The sequence below is a fragment of the Centropristis striata genome, chromosome 22, assembly GCF_030273125.1.
Source record: "Centropristis striata isolate RG_2023a ecotype Rhode Island chromosome 22, C.striata_1.0, whole genome shotgun sequence".
Classification (NCBI taxonomy): domain Eukaryota; kingdom Metazoa; phylum Chordata; class Actinopteri; order Perciformes; family Serranidae; genus Centropristis; species Centropristis striata.
This window is the reverse complement of record NC_081538.1, coordinates 18,914,740-18,922,505: the sequence shown is the minus strand read 5'-3', so window position 1 is coordinate 18,922,505 and position 7,766 is coordinate 18,914,740. Positions and strand designations below refer to the sequence as shown.

Sequence of the window (7,766 nt, the reverse complement as noted above, 5' to 3'; positions counted from 1 at the left end):
TGGGCCAGTAGGCTATGGGGGCGGACCACCGAGGGGCAGGGGTGGGTGGAGAGGTAGAGGGGGAAGGGGCGGACCAGGAAGGGGACAGCCGGGGTGAGGGCGCTGTTACTACTGTGAGGAAGTAGGCCATTGGGCTCGCGACTGCCCTCATTTGGGAAGGGGTGGTGGCAACACCAGGGGACGAGGACGCCCCCTGCCGACGAATGATGGTCAAGGGCCTCACCCCGTTCCTCCTGTGCCACACCAGCTGCCGCAATGGGACAGCTGGGATGAGTGGGGCACTCATCAACAACAGTGACACACCCCACAGAGAGACTCAGACAGCATCCACACGGCAGAACCGATGCTGTCAGTACAAGTCGAAAAGAAAACACTGCCATTTTTGGTTGACACGGGGGCTACATGTTCCACTATGAAGACAGTGCCATCTGGCACCCTATCGGCCAACTCCATTACTTTAATGGACTTCTCTGGGGAAAAACAGACTCTGCCAATCACAAGGCCACTGCTGACTAAACTGGGAAAACAGACGGTGACACATCCTTTTGTTCACTCACCCACTGTACCAATGAATCTGTTGGGAAGAGACCTCCTGGTGAAGCTGGGAGCTTCCATCTTATGCAGTGCTGACGGTCTGGTTGTTACTCTACCAGACGGCACCCAGTTGCCATGTTCTGGGGAAGCCACCCCGGGACAATATCTCCTCCAGCCCGTCTATGAACAATATGCTGACATATATTGGGGACTGTTACAGCCAGAAACGGTAGAGCAGCGTGGTATTCTCTCGGCTTACCTCCAATGGAAGCCCTGGATCTCTCTTATCGAACCTTGCGCCTCCCCTCCCGATCCGCCTCATGTTACTCTATTTTATGACAGGTTGCAAACAGACTGGTATCAAGAACATTTTCAGGGACAATTGGAAGGGCATAGTTGGGCAATTGACACACAAAATATTTATGTTGCACCTGAAGGGGTGGCGGCAGCAGTCAACCTGACCCCTGAGCAGACTCCCTGGTATATGATGTCAGAAGAAGCAGTGCCGCACGTCTCACTAGCCCTACACCCCCAGCATCAGGCCAAAGAATTAGGCACGGTAGTGAAAAGGGCATTAGCACAAACCGATTGGGCCGACACAACCATTTCCCAGATACAGTACTCAGCGGCTGCAAAAATCGTATCAGGGTCACAGCCACAGATACTGCACTTGTGGAACACACACAGATCACACGACAGCATGGGCGCGAAAAAACTGATCATCACCAAGCTCCAGAGGTGTTGGACTCACTCCCTGAACATTTATGGGCACAAGGCCCAACAGATGTAGGCCGGGTAAAATGCACACCTGTCAGTTTCAAGGTTCAGTCAGGACCACCAATCTGGATCAGGCAATACCCACACAAACCTCAGGCAGACGAAGGTATAAGTGATACCATAGATGGGCTCTTATCACGAGGAGTGTTAGAACCCTCGTACTCAAACTCGAACACCCCCATCCTACCAGTAGAAAAGAAAGGGACAGGTAAATACCGTATGGCACATGACCTCCGTGCGATCAATGACATTCTGATCACACCAACTGTTCCTGTTCCTAACCCCTATGTGGCTCTGGCCAACCTCGATCCATCACACAGTTGGTTCACCTGTATTGATTTGGCTAACGTGTTCTTTTGTTTACCTTTAGCTGAGGAATGCAGGGACATATTCTCATTCTCATACCGCGGGCAACAGCTGCGGTACACGCGTTTGCCACAAGGTTTCGCCCTATCCCCAGGTATTTTCAACCAAACGCTCAAACAGATACTCAGCGAGATTTTCCCTACCAGACCAGGTAACTCTCGTGCAATATGTCGATGACCTCCTACTAGCCGCACCCACAGCTACGTCATGTTTAGAGGCAACTCACTCGGTTCTACAACGCCTAGCTGAAAAAGGGTTCAAGGTCAGTAAATCAAAACTACAAGTGGCCAGGACACAAGTGTCGTTCCTGGGGAGAATGATCTCACAAAAGGGGGCGAGTGTGTCACCACAGCATAGGTCCGCCATTCTCCACCACCCTAAACCATGTAAAGTTAAGGACATGCTCTCTTTTCTGGGGTTAACAGGGTATAGCAGAAGCTACATCGCCAGCTACACAGGTTTGGCTAAACCGTTGCGCGATTTAGTGAAAGATCAGGGAATTAGTAACCTTAACGCGACTTTAAATTGGTCCCAGGAGGCCAAAGAAGCGTTCATTTCTATCAAACAGGCGCTATCTACAGCTGCTGAACTAGGTATACCCGACTACAGTATTCCTTTTTATCTGGACGTCTCTGGAACAGAACATTGCGTGAACGGCATTCTGTTCCAGAGAAAAGGGGGAGGAAGAGTAATACTGATGTACATAAGTGTACTTCTGGATAACATGGAAAAAAGACATCCACACTGCACACAGCATGCCGCGGGCATAGCCAAACTGATTCAAAAAACTGCACACATAGTGATGGGACATCAGTTACACGTGCTAACAACACATAGTGTAGTAGCATATGTCAACTCAGAAGCATTCACCCTCACCACACTAAGACAAAGACGACTAAGCAAAGTCCTAGAGGCGCCAAATATTTTGTTCACACACGAAGGGATAAATATGGCAGACCAGTTGGGAACAGGGGAACCGCATGAGTGCGCAGAAAGGGTCCACAAGGAAGAGAAGGTGAGACCAGACCTACAGGCAGAACCGATAACAGAAGCCAGAAATTTGTACACAGGCTGCTGTTTCAGACATGACCAAGAAGGACTAAAAGCAGCCTACGCAATTGTAGAGGACTTACAGGGGGACTTGGTGACCAGGAAAGCAGAAAGACTGGAGGGACAACAATCAGCCCAGAGAGCTGAAGTGAGAGCGGTAATTGAGGCCCTCAAGCTAGGGGAGGGCCAGAAGGTAAACATTAACTCAGACTCAGCGTACGCAACGGGTGCGGTACACGTAGAGCTGGGCAGTGGATGAGAACAGGATTTCTAACAGCAACCAATAAACCAATCAAACACGAGACAGAAATGAAAGAGCTAGCAGAAGCACTGCTGCTCCCAGCCGAGGTAGCAGTCATTAAGTGCAAAGGACACGACACGGGTAACACACTCACAGCCAAAGGAAACGATGCGGCAGATAAGGCAGCTGAACAGGCAGCAGGATGCGAGGTAAAAGCGGTACTGATGTGTTCTGAGGCAGAAGTAGAAGCAGACCTAGATATGACAAAACTAATCGTGCTACAAACAGCAGCATCTCCGCAAGAGAAAACTCTGTGGAAAGCAAGGGGCGCTACCGAAACAGAAGGCCTCTGGAGGAGTCCAGATGGTCGACCTATTTTACCACCAGGTTTGCGTCAAGTAGCGTTGGAGGAAGCACATGGAGTGGGGCATGTAGGTGTGGCTCAAATGATGAGAAATCTGGAAAACTGGTGGCATCCGTTCCTTAAAGACATGGCCCAACATTCAGTAAGAACCTGCGAAGTATGCACCAAATTTAACACCAGACCAACAATCAAACCACAACCAGGTAAATATCCTCTGGAGGTAAAAGCAGGGAAATAAATCATTATCGACTACACCGATATGATAACTCCAGTGAGAGGGTACAGGTATGTGTTAATGTGTGTTGATGCCTACACAGGATGGTCAGAGGCCTGGCCTACCAAACGAGAGGACAGTAAATCAGTGATAAAGTTCCTGATTAATCAGTACATTCCAAGACACGGGTTTCCCGAGAAAATTAGGTCAGACAACGGAACTCATTTCAAAAACCAAGATCTACAACAGGTAGAGACAGTGTTGGGGTTAAAGCAAGTTACAAGTTTGGTGCAGTGTATCATCCACAGTCTCAGGGAAAGGTGGAAAGGATGAACCAAACGGTAAAAAACAAATTGGCAAAAATCTGTGCACAGACAAAAATGACCTGGCTAGATGCGCTGCCATTAGTGCTCATGTCAATCAGGAGCTCTGTTAATCAGAGTACAGGGTTTACACCACACGAGCTCCAGACTGGGAGAACATTTCCTGGTCCACTGGGTCTCGTTACAGCTTTCTTAAAACAGGTGGCAAGTAGGAGAACTGAGGAAGCCGCCTCCGCATCTCCAGAAGCTGAGTGGGTCCTGCTGAGGGTCATTAAGCGTAAGTGGTCGGAACCCAGGTGGACAGGTCCATTCCAGGTGGTCGAGAGAACATCACACGCCGTGAGGCTGAGGGGCAAGGGCGAGACCTGGTTCCACTGGAGCCAGTGTGCAGCTGCGGAGGAGCCACAACGGTCCCTGGCAGAGGTCCACCGGTCACTACAAGCAGAGAGCACTGGGTCGGCTGACTCAGAGAAAAAGTCCACCAACCAACAAGGGGCAGAATAATCCCCTGGTGGCAAAGGAGCACAGGGTAGTACACCCTGACTCCCAAAGCAGGAAGTCTGAAGACGCCAGGGTGGAAGTGAAATAGCGTTCCCCTCCCATAAGTAGCGTGCCAAGCTACCAACAGTAACATCCGGTCTCCAGATGACGACTGCTCAACTTAATTGCTTTATCTGTTTCGTAATAATCATTTTTATTGTGTTTACAGGGGCTCTGATTAAATTGATGTTGTCTGGAACCACCAGGCTGTAAGAAGAAGAGTCCAAATAACGTGTTGCTATTTGCTTGAGAGTTGTGCTGAAGGTTAAAATATAAGGTTAGAATCTCCTCTAGGGGTGTTACCGCCTAGAGCACAAGGTGAAAGACGAAGACCTGAACGCCACGAAGGTTTAGCTTAATATTTTCATTTATTTTATATCTTATATTGTGTGAACCAATTCTCTTTGCATAAAAGTATAAGGGGCAGGGATGCAGTTATACGGGAACCATAAAGTACTGCCCGTGCTACTTTTACTCACGTGTGTAGTAGTACCACTGATATTTTGGTTGGGTGAATCCGTGGACAAAGACTTATCCAGTGGCCTCACTCTGTCGCCGGCAACTATCTCCCGTGCAAAACGTGACGTTACACAGAAAGTTAAATGTCTCCAAACCTATGGCGGTCTTGAATTAGACAGTTTCTACCTCATTATGGGCGTAGACGTTGCAGGAAAAGATCCCATGGCGTTGATTAAAATCAATATAAAGCCCGCCTCAAAGCCAAATCCACCGAACCAAACTTCCAATCACAGTAGGGTTCCTCTGGTCCCATTCCCGCAATCTACGCCCTCCAAAGTAACCATGTTAGATTACTCTCAACTAAAACCATCCGATGTAATACAGATGGCCACAGGATACACCGAAGCAAACCTGTGGCTGACCTGGGTAATACAAACGGCTAAAGAACAAAGTGCAGGAGAGTGCATTGCGTGCGCTTCAGCTAGGCCACAACTAGTCACTGTACCTGCTCCTCTATTTCCAGACACTGACCCTAGCGGATTTAATTGCATGATGGGTCTAACCAAAGGGGAGCGGTCCCCAAATTGCACGACGCTGGCTAGTCTGTTCCCACCCATAGACAATAAAACCGAAGGGACAGGGGCCTTCACTCCAGAGAAAGGTAATGCCTCTTATGTATGTTTCAATCTGACCACTCCTCGTTGCAGTGAAGCGTGCCATACTAACTATTCCATAGGGACGATTGACTCCTCATGGTGTAACAGCACTAGACCAGGGTCAGAGTTGGGGACATGGGCAAGAGCAGGGCTGTATTACTATTGAGGAAGACAGAAATTACACACCAGAATCAAACCTCACATGTTCGGAGTGTGTGCGATGGTAAGGCTTAGAACTCCATTAATGCTAGTAGGGAATAAATTAGTGCAGACACAAACTGCTCACGAAGCCAACGTCCAGCTCACTCGACGCCGCCGACGTCATATCCTCACAAAACGCAGATCTATCTGTTAATTCTCCCACATATGTAGACACCATAGGAGTGCCGAGAGGAGTCCCAATGAGTACAAACTGGCCGATCAGGTAGCAGCAGGGTTTGAAAACATTCCTATTGTTGCAGCACTTTTCCCAGTCACCCCAAACAAAAATGTCGACCGAATCAATTATGTCCATTATAACGTGTTACGCCTTGCCAACCTTACCCGGGATGCAGTCGAAGGACTCGCTGACCAGTTAGGACCAACCTCATTGATGGCCGTACAGAATAGAATGGCACTGGACATGCTGTTGGCAGAAAAAGGTGGGGTGTGCGCCATGTTTGGAGAGATGTGCTGCACCTTTGTACCGAATAACACGTCTCCAGACGGATCTGTCACTAAGGCGCTCGAAGGCCTTCGGACATTATCTAAAACTATGCATGAACACTCCGGCTTAGATAACCCGTTGGATGAATGGTTGTCAGACGTGTTTGGTCACTGGAAGGGTGTGATATTATCTCTGTTTGTTTCTATTGCTATACTGGTGACATGTGGCTGTTGTTGCATACCGTGTCTCCGCTCACTCTCCATGCGGCTCATCACCACTGCTATCGAAGGAAAAGACAGTAGAAGTATGATGCCACTGTTAGGCCAACCTCAGGATGACCTGAATGAAGATGACGACAAGGACAAGGATAACCTTAGGATGATGTTGATCTCTCAGTAGAGATCAAAAGGGGGAATGAAATTTTACAATTAGAACAACAAGCGCAAAATCTAGATTGGTCTCTGAGCAGAGACCAAAAGGGGGAAATTGTGGGTGCATATAAATAACATTGTAGTCAAGGCCGCAGGACTTAACCGGATCAGGGGGAACCAGGGCAAAGCAAGTAATCACAAGATGAGCAGATAAAGGGTGGGGGCGAAGACCACAAGGGCTTGCGAAACAGGAACTTGCGATACATGAACTTGCAAAACAGGAAGAGTGAGCGTGAAACGGGGTGCAACTGCAGCATTATGATAAACAGGTCATGTAAAGGACATATCTGAACTTGGACAAAAACGGAACTGTCTATAAAAGACAGCGCTTGAGCTAGGAAGAACAGATCTCTCTCTTTGTGTTGTGTTGAACAGATGTATTATCTGTAAGAGTGATCTCCGCACTTTGCAAACTGCGCATTAAAGCTTCATTATATCAATACACCAAACTGACCGTCTTCCCTGGTATCTTTCCTCTCTGCATCAACAGACTCGGGGAGGTTAACTCGAAGTGAACCTCAACAACGGTCAGCTCACTGAAAGCTGAGGTGTTTATCAGTGGTCCTCTGCCACCAATCAGAAGAGGACCTGAGAAATTCACCAGATTGCTGGCACTGAACACGTGGCTTTCAGCTGCGTGCCCCAACCACTCAGTGCATTTTATTGACAATTTTAACACTTTCTGGAACCACAGACAGTTTTTTAAGACAGATGGACTCTGCCTAAATAAGGCAGGATTAAAAGTATTCATATCAAATGTGTTCTACGTCCTGCGCCACCCATCTGTTTGTGCCAAGGACAAGATACCGGAGAAAGCCAAAACACAGCATTGCAGCAGCGCCGAAGGACAACTGCCGGCCCCAGATGACAGCACAGACCATGAGAGATATCAGGACAGAGAGGAGGGGGCTCCACCCATCCCCGTCTCCCCTGGACCCCGCAGGTCATCACCGAGCCGACCTCTCTCTCCTCCTTTCTCTCCTACAACCACTCCTTCTCTCCTACAACCACATACGATTTCCCTTTCTCCATCCTCAGGAGAGGATGGAGAAAGGGAAATCGTATGTACTCCCCGCCCTCACAATCTCAGCCACAGCGCCCGGCTCTTCACCCCTCCACGCACACCCCCTCCTCTCCCACTGCGACGTCAGCAGTGTCAACAGCT

The 7,766-nt window shown here is 48.8% G+C and overlaps 1 pseudogene; it reads left to right on the top strand.

Annotated features, from left to right (window-relative positions):
* Nucleotides 1–206: 206 nt before the first annotated feature.
* On the top strand, nt 207–4,373 carry LOC131961109 (uncharacterized; annotated as a pseudogene).
* The last annotated feature ends 3,393 nt before the right edge of the window (nt 4,374–7,766 follow it).